Source organism: Triticum dicoccoides, chromosome 5A (assembly GCF_002162155.2).
Source record: "Triticum dicoccoides isolate Atlit2015 ecotype Zavitan chromosome 5A, WEW_v2.0, whole genome shotgun sequence".
Taxonomy (NCBI): Eukaryota; Viridiplantae; Streptophyta; class Magnoliopsida; order Poales; family Poaceae; genus Triticum; species Triticum dicoccoides.
In genome coordinates, this window is record NC_041388.1 from 62,570,737 (window position 1) to 62,582,568 (window position 11,832).

Here is an 11,832-nt window from a genome sequence, read left to right on the forward strand (position 1 = left end):
TCGTTGGTGCCCTGCGCACGCGCCGCATCGCCCGTGCCCCGCGTGTGGCCTCCCCCCTACTGCCCTCGCCCTGCAACTCGCCTCGCCACCACTGCCTGCAGCTACTGCTGCTCCGCTGCCGTGTGCCATCTGCCGCGACAGCCCTCTCCACTACCCGCGCCGCCCTGCTCCAGCTGCGACCGCGACCGTCGGTGCCCACAGGGCCGTTGCCCTTCACCCCAGCGCCAGTCGCCGCCTCTTCGGTGGCTCGCCGGAGCCCCGTCCGCCCCATCGTGGCCGCCGCTCCCCAACCGCGCCCAAACGGGATGGGCGTCAGCCCCAGCGCCTGAAACCCGTCTACCCAGCGCCCGTTAAGGCCGCTGGGCCTATGACAGCTAGGCCCCACCCCCCATGTGCCAATGAAAGGTGGGCCTAGACCCAGAACGAAAATGATTTATAAAGATATATATAATTAATTAAAAATAAATAAATTAGTAATAAGTAAATAAAAATGTTAATTAATTAATTAATTAACTTAATTAATCTTGTTTAATTAAACTAATTAAACATTAGGTACCTAGTTATCTAATTAACCTGATTAATAGGTTAATTTGGTTATTATACCTATGACATGTGGGACCCACACGTCAGCGACCCAGTCAACACCTCTGTTGACTGCTGACATCATGCTGATGTCAGGATGACATAAGCATGTACTGTTTTGGATAATGTTAGAATTAAGTAATTAAATAAATCCTAAAAAATGATTTAAACCTTTTAAAATTAATATAAAATAAACCGTAACCCGGATGAAAAATACTTTGTACATGAAAGTTGCTCAGAACGACGAGACGAATCCGGATACGCAGCCCATTCGTCCGCCACACACCCCTAACATATCAAACTCGCAACTTTCCCCCTCCGGCTCCTCTGCCCGAAAACACGGAACACCGGGAATACTTTCCCGGATGTTTTCCCCCTTCGCCGGCATCACCTCATACTGCGTTAGGACACACCTAGCACCGCTCCTTGTCATGTCTTGCGTCGTCTTGCTTATGTGTGCACTGTATTTATTGTTTCTTCCCCCTCTTCTCTTCGGTAGACTACGAGACCGACGCTGCTGCTGCCCAGTTCGACTACGGAGTTGACGACCCCTCTCTCTTGCCAGAGCAACCAGGCAAGCCCCCCCCCTTGATCACCAGATATCGCCTATTCTCCTCTATCTGCTTGCATTAGAGTAGTGCAGCATGTTACTGCTTTCTGTTAATCCTATTCTAATGCATAGCCTGTCATTGTTGCTACAGTCATTGATACCTTACTCGCAATCCTAAATGCTTAGTATAGGATGCTAGTTTATCATCATTGGCCCTACATTCTTGTCAGTCTGCCTTGCTATACTATTGGGCCGTGATCACTCGGGAGTTGATCACGGGTATATATTATACATACTTACATACTATACAGATGGTGACTAAAGTCGGGTCGGCTCGAGGAGTACCCGCGAGTGATTCACGGATTGGGGGCTGAAAGGACCTTTGTCCCGACGGCCCTATGTGTGGATCTTTGTGGCGGAGCGACAGGGCAGGTTGAGACCGCCTAGGAGAGAGGTGGGCCTCGCCCTGTTCGGCGTTTGCGGATACTTAACACGCTTAACGAGATCTTGGTATTTGATCTGAGTTGGCTACGAGCCTATACGCACTAACCATCTACCCGGGAGTAGTTATGGGTATCCCGACGTCGTGGTATCAGCCGAAGCACTTCGTGACGCCAGCGACTGAGTGGCGCGCGCCGGATTGGAACCTAAGCCTGCTCTTGTATTAAGGGGGCTAGTTCTGCTTTCGGCCGCGTACGCAACATGCAGGTGTGCTATGGGCGATGGGCCCAGACCCCTGTGCGCTTAGGTTTAGACCAGCGTGCTGGCCTCTCTGTTGAGCCTAGGTGGGGCTGCGACGTGTTGATCTTTCGTGGCCGGGCATGACCCAGGAAAGTGTGTCCGGCCAAATGGGATCAAGCGTGTTGGGTAAGTTGGTGCACCCCTGCAGGGAAGTTAATCTATTCGAATAGCCGTGATCTTCGGTAACAGGACGACTTGGAGTTGTACCTTGACCTTATGACAACTAGAACCGGATACTTAATAAAACACACCCTTCCAAGTTCCACAGACAACCCGGTGATCGCTTTTCCACAGGGCAACGAGGAGGGGATCGCCGGGTAGGATTATGCTATGCGATGTTACTTGGAGGACTTCAACCTACCCTCTTCTACCTGTTGCAAGACAGAGGTGACCAGAAGCGTAGTCTTTGATAAGACTAGCTATCCCCCTCTTATTCTGGCATTCTGCAGTTCAGTCCACTGATATGGCCCTTTACACATATATCCATGCATATGTAGTGTAGCTCCTTGCTTGCGAGTACTTTGGATGAGTACTCACGGTTGCCTTGTTCCCCATTTTCCTCCTTTCTTTACCCGGTTGCTGCGACCAGACGATGGAGCCCAGGAGCCAGATGCCACCGTCGATGACGACTACTACCCCGGAGGTGCCTACTACTACATGCAGCCCGCTGACGACGACCAGGAGTAGTTAGGAGGATCCCAGGCAGGAGGCCTACGCCTCTTTCGATCTGTATCCCAGTTTGTGCTAGCCTTCTTAAGGCAAACTTGTTTAACTTATGTCTGTACTCAGATGTTGTTGCTTCCGCTGACTCGTCTATGATCGAGCACTTGTATTCGAGCCCTCGAGGCCCCTGGCTTGTATTATGATGCTTGTATGACTTATTTATGTTTTTAGAGTTGTGTTGTGATATCTTCCCGTGAGTCCCTGATCTTGATCGTACACATTTGCGTGCATGATTAGTGTACGATTGAATTAGGGGCGTCACATCATGCTTATATAGGACTATCTCTCTGGACCTATACGCGTTCATCGTCTCTCAGGTATCTGTTGTGCTACCTATATGTCGACAATGATCTTTTATCTTTGTAACACACTGACGGTACTCTCTCCCTCGACCTTCATCACTCTATCTCTAAGTATATCTCGCTCCCTCCTATGTGTCTCTAACTATGACTGTCCATGTGGAATCTCTTTCTCTCACACAAACACAAAACTTTGTCTCCCGGGGTCTAATTTCTCTCTACTATTCCCATGTGTGCCACTCGCACACCCCTCATACAGAGATGTCTTTCGCTCCTTAGATATGAGAACCTACGACTCTTCCTCTTCAATATCTCTTTCTCACACACAAACACAAACTCTGTCTCCCAGGGTCTCATATTTCTCCATTGTTCTCTTGTGTGTCTCTCACACACACCCTCTCTCCCTAGAGATATCTTGTGTTCCCTCGTATGTCTCTCTAGCTATCACTTTCGTTGTGAAATATCTTTCTCTCTCGCAGACACAAAACCCCGTCTCTCTGGATCTCATTTCTCTCTGATATCTGTATGTATGTGACTCACATACACCCTCTCTCTATCTCTCTCACACCCACACACATAACCCAGCCTTCTGATCCACTCGACTCCTATCTCTAACGCATACTAGCTAGCATCTTTATCTTTCTATTTATCTGTTTCTCCATCAACCTTCTTTCTCGCCCTCACTCTTGATTCCTATAACGCACACTACATATGTTTCTCTCTACATGCAGTCAAGTGCCCTCTCACACACATATATAACTTCACCCTTTGATCCACCCGACGGTCATCTCCAACACCCAAACTAGCAGATGTCCCTCTAGCTAGCATCTCCATCTCTGTATCTATCTGTAGTTTCTCCGTCAACATTTCTTTCTCGCACTGAGTCTTGCTTCCTATCACCCACACTATATATGTCTCTCCATACATATGCATTTATAGGTTGGTCTCTTTTGCACAATCGTTGCGCCTCACTCCCTCTGCTCGCCATAGATGCATGCTCCAGCCCACGCCACTATCTCTTAAAGACAAAAACACATGCTCAATTGTCCGGCCTTCTTCCCTACATTCTCACATGCATGCATATTGTCATACCGATCCGTCTCTCCCATGTCGTTGATCTTATGACTTATGTCTTCTTTCTTTTATCTCGATCATGCGCGCGCGCACACACACACACACACATCCCACGTATACATGTATACCTCTCACACATGCACGTTCAAGATCTCTATGTCTCCATCCGTAGTTAATTACCCTCAATCCTAACGCCACATCGAATCGTTCTCGTCTTTTGTGCACATAACTTCCGCCTGGATGGGTAAAACACACAATCATACTTAACAATCTCCTTCTAGCTACCCCCCGTCCCCCGTCTCTCACTCTTCCCCTATATCCCCGAAACCAATAAGACCATCCCTTTGTTTAATTCCCTTCTACATGCACCATCGATATATAGTAGTCTTCCTCGTTGTCTCTCGAACAAACACGTTCTCTCGATGTCGACTCCTCTCACACGCACACACCTTCTCTTCCCTCTCTACGGGCATTTTCTCTCTCGCACCCCATCGTTGGTGGCCTCTTCCATACACATCACCTCTCTATGATGAAGCCATGCACACTTAAATTGCATCCGCCATAGAGGACACCGCGACACACACACACACGCACACACACACACACATGCACCTGATAACCCACACGTATAGGGGATCGCAATAGTTTCCGATAAGTAAGAGTGTCGAACCCAACGAGGAGCTAAAGGTAGAACAAATATTCCCTCAGGTTCTATCGACCACCGATACAACTCTACGCACACTTGACGTTCGCTTTACCTAGAACAAGTATGAAACTAGAAGTACTTTGTAGGTATTGTTGGATAGGTTTGCAAGATAATAAAGAATACGTAAATAAAAAGTAGGGCTGTTTAAGTAAAGACACAATAAAGTAAATATAGCGAGTGTGGAAAAGTGGTGGTAGGAGTTGTGAAATTGCCCCTAAGAAATTGACTACTTTACTAGACCGATAGCAAGTATTATATGGGAAAGGCCACAACTAGAATGTCATCCCTGACTTGGAATTCTATGCACTTATGATTGGAACTACTAGCAAGCATCTGCAACTACTAATGTTCATTAAGGTAAAACCCAACCATAGCATTAAGATATATTGGTCCCCCTTCAATCCCGTATGCATCAATTTCTATGCTAGGTTGAAGCTTCTGTCACACTTGCCCTCCAATACATAGTCCTATCAACATACAACTAACCCTAGGGTGTGATCCACGCACGCAATCATATGATGGGCACCAAAGGACAGCAACATAACCACAAGCAAATTAAATCAATCATAGCAATTCATCAACCACCGATAGGACAACGAAAATCTACTCAGACATCATAGGATGGCAACACATCATTGGATAATAATATGAAGCACAAAGCACCATGTTCAAGTAGAGGGTACAGTGGGTTGCGGGAGAGTGGACCGCTGTAGATAGAGGGGGGAAGGTGATGGAGATGTTGGTGAAGATGGCGCAGGTGTTGGTGTAGATCGTGGTGATGATGATGGCCCCGGTGGCACTCCGGTGCCACCGGAAGCGAAGGGGACAGAGCCCCCCTCCTTCTTCTTCTTCCTTGACCTCCTCCCTGGGTGGGAGAAGGGTTTCCCCCCTGGTCCATGGCATCCATGGCACGGGAGGGGCGAGAGCCCCTCCAAGATTGGATTTGTCTCTCTGTCTCCCTCTGTTTCTGCGTTCTCAGATTCTTCCCCTTCACCGTTTCTTATATTCCCGGAGATCCCTAACTCTGATTGGGATGAAATTTTAACACGATATCTATCCGGATATTAGCTTTCTTGCGGCGGAAGAAGGGCATCAACCGCCTTACGAGTGGCCCACGAGGGTCAGGGGCGCGCCTGGGGGGGGGCAGGCGCGCCCTCCTGCCTCGTGGCCACCTCGGGCACCATCTCGCGTGGATTTTTCTTCCCAAAAATCATATATATTCCAAAAAAAATCTCCGCCAGTTTTTATTCCGTTTGGACTCCATTTTATATGGATATTCCGTGAAACAAAAAACATGCAACAAACAGGAACTGGCACTAGGCACTGTATCAATATGTTAGTCCCAAAAATAGTATAAAAAGTTGCCAAAAGTATATGAAAGTTGTAGAATATTGGCATGGAACAATCAAAAATTATAGATACAACGAAGACGTATCAGCATCCCCAAGCTTAATTCATGCTCGTCCTCAAGTAGGTAAATGATAAAAAATATAATTTTTGATGTGGAATGCTACCTAGCATAATCTTGATCATGTAATCTAATCATGGCATGAATATTAAGATACGAGTGATTCAAAGCAATAGTCTATCATTTGACATAAAAACAATAATACTTCAAGCCCACTAATAAAGCAATCATGTCTTTTCAAAGTAACAAGGCCAAAGAAAGTTATCCCTACAAAATCATATAGTCTGGCTATGCTCCATCTTCACCACACAAAATACTCACATCATGCACAACCCCGATGACAAGCCAAGCGATTGTTTCATACTTTTTACGTTCTCAAACCTTTTCAACTTTCACGCAATACATGAGTGTGAGCCATGGACATAGCACTATAGGTGGAATAGAATATGATGGTGGAGAAGACAAAAAGGAGAAGATAGTCTCACATCAACTAGGCGTATCAACAGGCTATGGAGATACCCATCAATAGATATCAATGTGAGTGAGTAGGGATTGCCATGCAATGGATGCACTAGATCTATAAGTGTATGAAAGCTCCAACTGAAACTAAGTGGGTGTGCATCCAACTTGCTTGCTCATGAAGACCTCGGGCATTTCAGGAAGCCCATCATCGGAATATACAAGCCAAGTTCTATAATGAAAATTCCCACTATTATATGAAAGTGATAACTCAAGAGACTCTCTATATGAAGAACGTGGTGCTACTATGAAGCACAAGTGTGGTAAAAGGATAGTAACATTGCCCCTTCTCTCTTTTTCTCTCATTTTTTTGTTTTTTCTTCTTCTTCTTTTCCTCTTTTTTTTCTTTTTTTGTACGCTTCTTTGGCCTCTCTCTCCTTTTGGGGGGGGGGGCTTCTTTGGCCACTTTTATTTTGATAACCTCACATGGGACAATGTTCTAATAATGATGATCATCACACTTTTATTTACTTACAACTCAATATTACAACTCGATATCTAGAACAAGGATATGACTCTATATGAATGCCTCTGGCGGTTTACCGGGATTTGCAATGATCTAGCGTAGCAATGACATCAAAAAAAGGGTGAGAGTGCGTATAATCCATGGACTCAACATTAGTCATAAAGAACTCACATACTTATTGCAAAAATCTATTAGTCATCGAGACAAAGTACTACGCGCATGCTCCTAGGGGGATAGATTGGTAGGAAAAGACCATCGCTCGTCCCCGACCGCCACTCATAAGGAAGATAATCAATAAATACCTCATGCTCCAACTTCGTTACATAACGGTTCACCATACGTGCATGCTACGGGAATCACAAACCTCAACACAAGTATTTCTACAATTCACAACCACCCACTAGCATGACTCTAATATCACCATCTTTATATCGCAAAACTATTGCAAGGAATCAAACATATCATATTCAGTGATCTACAAGTTTTATGTAGGATTTTATGACTAACCATGTGAATGACCAGTTCCTGTCATCTCTGTAAATAGATATAAGTGAAGCAAGAGAGTTTAATTCTTTCTACAAAAGATATGCCCGTGCTCTAACAAATCTAAGTGAAGCAAAAGAACATTCTACAAATGGAGGTTTTCTATGTAAAGAGAAACAGGCAATCCAAACTTCAAATGATATAAGTGAAGCACATGAAGCATTCTATAAAGCCATAAAAGATATAAGTGAAGTGCATAGAGCATTCTATAAATAAACCAAGGACTATCTCATACCATCATGGTGCATAAAAGAAAAATGAAAACTAAATGCAAAAGACGCTCCAAGATTGCACATATCACATGAACGAAACGAATCCGAAAACATACCGATACTTGTTGAAGAAAGAGGGGATGCCTTCTGGGGCATCCCCAAGCTTAGACGCTTGAGTCTCCTTGAATATTTACTTGGGGTGCCTCGGGCATCCCCAAGCTTGAGCTCTTGCCTGTCTTCCTTCTTCTCACATCGAGACCTTCTCGATCATCGAACACTTCATCCACACAAAACTTCAACAGAAAACTCGGTAAGATCCGTTAGTATAATAAAGCAAATCACTACTCTAAGTACTGTTGCAAACCAATTCATATTTTGTTTTTTTCATTGTGTCTACTGTAATATAACTTTTTCATGGCTTAATCCATTGATATGAATCAATAGTTTCATCAAAACAAGCTAACTATGCATCAAAAACAGAATCTGTCTAAAACAGAACAGTCTGTAATAATCTGAACATTCACCATAATTCTGATACTTGAAAAATTCTACCAAAATTATGAAAAATAAAAAATTTATGTAGGAATAGAGTGCAAAAAGAATAAGAACCATTTGATATTCCAGAAAAAAATGTAAAATCGCGCACTACAGCCAAAGTTTCTGTCCTGCACAGTACAAACCATCAAGCAAATGTAAACATCCTAAAGGCAAACCTTGGCACATTATTTTTATAATTAAACTTTATAAAAGCACATAACATAAATAAATGACTCTCTAAAACTTCCGGGTTGTCTCCCTGGCAGCGCTTTCTTTAAAGCCATTGCTAGGCATACAGTGCCCAAGTAGTGAATCCACCCGGATCCCAAGGTATATCAAAGACAATTTTAATTAACAATGATTTGTAATTTAGTGGTGAGCACAAGGTAACATATATCATGTAATGACGAAGTCTAACTCTCTTCCTATGCATCGGCATGTCATAAAAGAACAATTCATGCACACATAGTAAAGGCCAATGCATAGTATAAACAGTTTCTTGCAATTTTATCGTATTGGAAACATAGAGAGGTGGAGATATAGTTCCTCTCTCATAATAATTGCAAGTAGGAGCAGCAAGCACATGCATATTATATTCATCAAAATCATCATGTGTAACAGTAAAAGGCAACCCATCAATATAATCCTTAATAAGTGCAAACTTCTCCGATATAGTGTAGTTTGGAGAATTCAAAAAGATAATAGGACTATCAGGTGTGGGTGCAATAGCAACAATTTCATTTTTGACATAAGGAACTATAGCAAGTTCATCTCCATAAGCATAATTCATATTGGCATCTTGGCCACAAGCATAGCAAGCATCATCAAAAAGGGATATTTCAAGAGAATCAACGGGATCATAACAATCATCATAGCAATCATCCTTCGGTAAGCATGAAGGGAAATTAAATAATGTATGAGTTGAAGAGTTACTCTCATTAGAAGGTGGGCACGGGTAGATAATCCGCTCTTCCTCCTTTTGTTCTTCGCTCTTCTCATCATCTTTTTCATCCAATGAGCTCACAGTTTCATGAATTTCTTCTTCCATAGACTCCTCCAAAATATTAGTCTCTTCTTGGACAGCGGAGTAGTCCTCAATATATGGTTCAACATAGGCATTAGAAGCATAATTATCATAGCAATATTTAAGTATGACAAAATTTTCAGATTTGTAAAGAGTAGCATCATACTTTTCAATCAAAGAAGCAATTTCGTAAGCACCCTTAAAAGCAATAAATTCTTCAATTTGTTGAACATCATAGTAATTATAAATACCCTTAGCATACGAAGATACGATTCCATTATCACTAAACTCACGTTGGTAGGGAAGGTGTTTCTTAGGGTTTTCAGAACAACAAGTAAAATCATATATTTCACATAAATTCCAAGCATAGCATTGCAAACGATGAATTTGATCCAGTAAAAGTTTCCCTTTTTCAGATATTCGGTGTCGCACATAACAAGCATGCTCATCTAAAGATTTGCCCTCAACTAAGCTAGTTGGGTTTCAGCACGAGCACATAGGGATAGAAGATGATCCAAGTAATAGGCTTCAACAGTGTGATAGATTTTGAGTGGTTCTTCAACCATTGGTTTAGCAGGTACAAATATTTTTTTGGTATTTTACATTTCCTACACATAACTAAAGATAGAAAACAACTAAGAACAGCAAATAAAAATTACTTAGTGATAAAGCAAAGAAGCACACACGAGAATATTCATCCCACACTATTGCTCCCCGGCAACGGCGCCAGAAAAAGGTCTTGATAACCCACAAGTATAGGGGATCGCAACAGTTTTCGATAAGTAAGAGTGTCGAACCCAACGAGGAGCTAAATGTAGAACAAATATTCCCTCAAGTTCTATCGACCACCGATACAACTCTATGCACGCTTGACGTTCGCTTTACCTAGAACAAGTATGAAACTAGAAGTACTTTGTAGGTATTGTTGGATAGGTTTGCAAGATAATAAAGAGTACGTAGATAAAAAGTAGGGGTTGTTTAAGTAAAGACACAATAAAGTAAATATAGCGAGTGTGGAAAAGTGGTGGTAGGAGTTGCGAAATTTCCCCTAAGCAATTGACTACTTTATTAGACCGATAGGAAGTATTATGTGGGAGAGGCCACTGCTAGCATGTCATCCCTGACTTGGAATTCTATGCACTTATGATTGTAACTATTTGTAGGAATCCGCAACTACTAATGTTCATTAAGGTAAAACCAAACCATAGCATTAAGATATATTGGTCCCCCTTCAATCCCGTATGCATCAATTTCTATGCTAGGTTGAAGCTTCTGTCACTCTTGCCCTCCAATACATAGTCCTATCAACATACAACTAACCCTAGGGTGTGATCCACGTGCGCAATCATATGATGGGCACCAAAGGACATCAACATAACCACAAGCAAATTAAATCAATCATAGCAATTCATCAACCACCGATAGGACAACGAAAATCTACTCAGACATCATAGGATGGCAACACATCATTGGATAATAATATGAAGCATAAAGAACCATGTTCAAGTAGAGGGTAAAACGGGTTGCGGGAGAGTGGACCGCTGTAGATAGAGGGGGGAAGGTGATGGAGATGTTGGAGAAGATGGCGGAGGTGTTGGTGTAGATCGCGGTGATGATGGTGGCCCCCGATGGCACTCCGGTGCCACCGGAAGCGAGGGGGAGAGAGCCCCCCTCCTTCTTCTTCTTCCTTGACCTCCTCCCTAGATGGGAGAAGGGTTTCCTCCCAGTTCCATGGCCTCCATGGCATGGGAGGGGCGAGAGCCCCTCCGAGATTGGATATGTCTCTCTGTCTCTCTCTGTTTCTGCGTTCTTAGATTCTTCCCTTTCACCATTTCTTATATTCCCGGAGATCCGTAACTCCGATTGGGCTGAAATTTTAGCACAATCTCTATCCCGATATTACCTTTCTTGCGGCGAAAGAAGGGCATCAACCACCTTACGGGTGGCCCATGAGGGTCAGGGGCATGCCTGGGGGGGCAGGCGCGCCCTCCTGCCTCGTGGCCACCTCGGGCACCGTCTCGCGTGGATTTTTCTTCCCAAAAATCATATATATTCCAAAAAAATCTCCGTCAGTTTTTATTCCGTTTGGACTCCGTTTGATATAGATATTATGCGAAACAAAAAACATGCAACAAACAGGAACTGGGCACTGGATCAATATGTTAGTCCCAAAAATAGTATAAAAAGTTGCTAAAAGTATATGAAAGTTGTAGAATATTGGCATGGGACAATCAAAAATTATAGATACGACGGAAACGTATCAGCACCCCCCCCACACACACACTAAGACTACATCTCTCTCTCTCTCTCTCAGACACACACACACAAACACACACACGCACGCATGCACGCACCCCCCCCCTACACACACACACACTAAGACTCCATCTCTCTCTCTCTCACACACACACACAAACTAAGACTCCATCTCTCTTTGTCTCTCTCCTC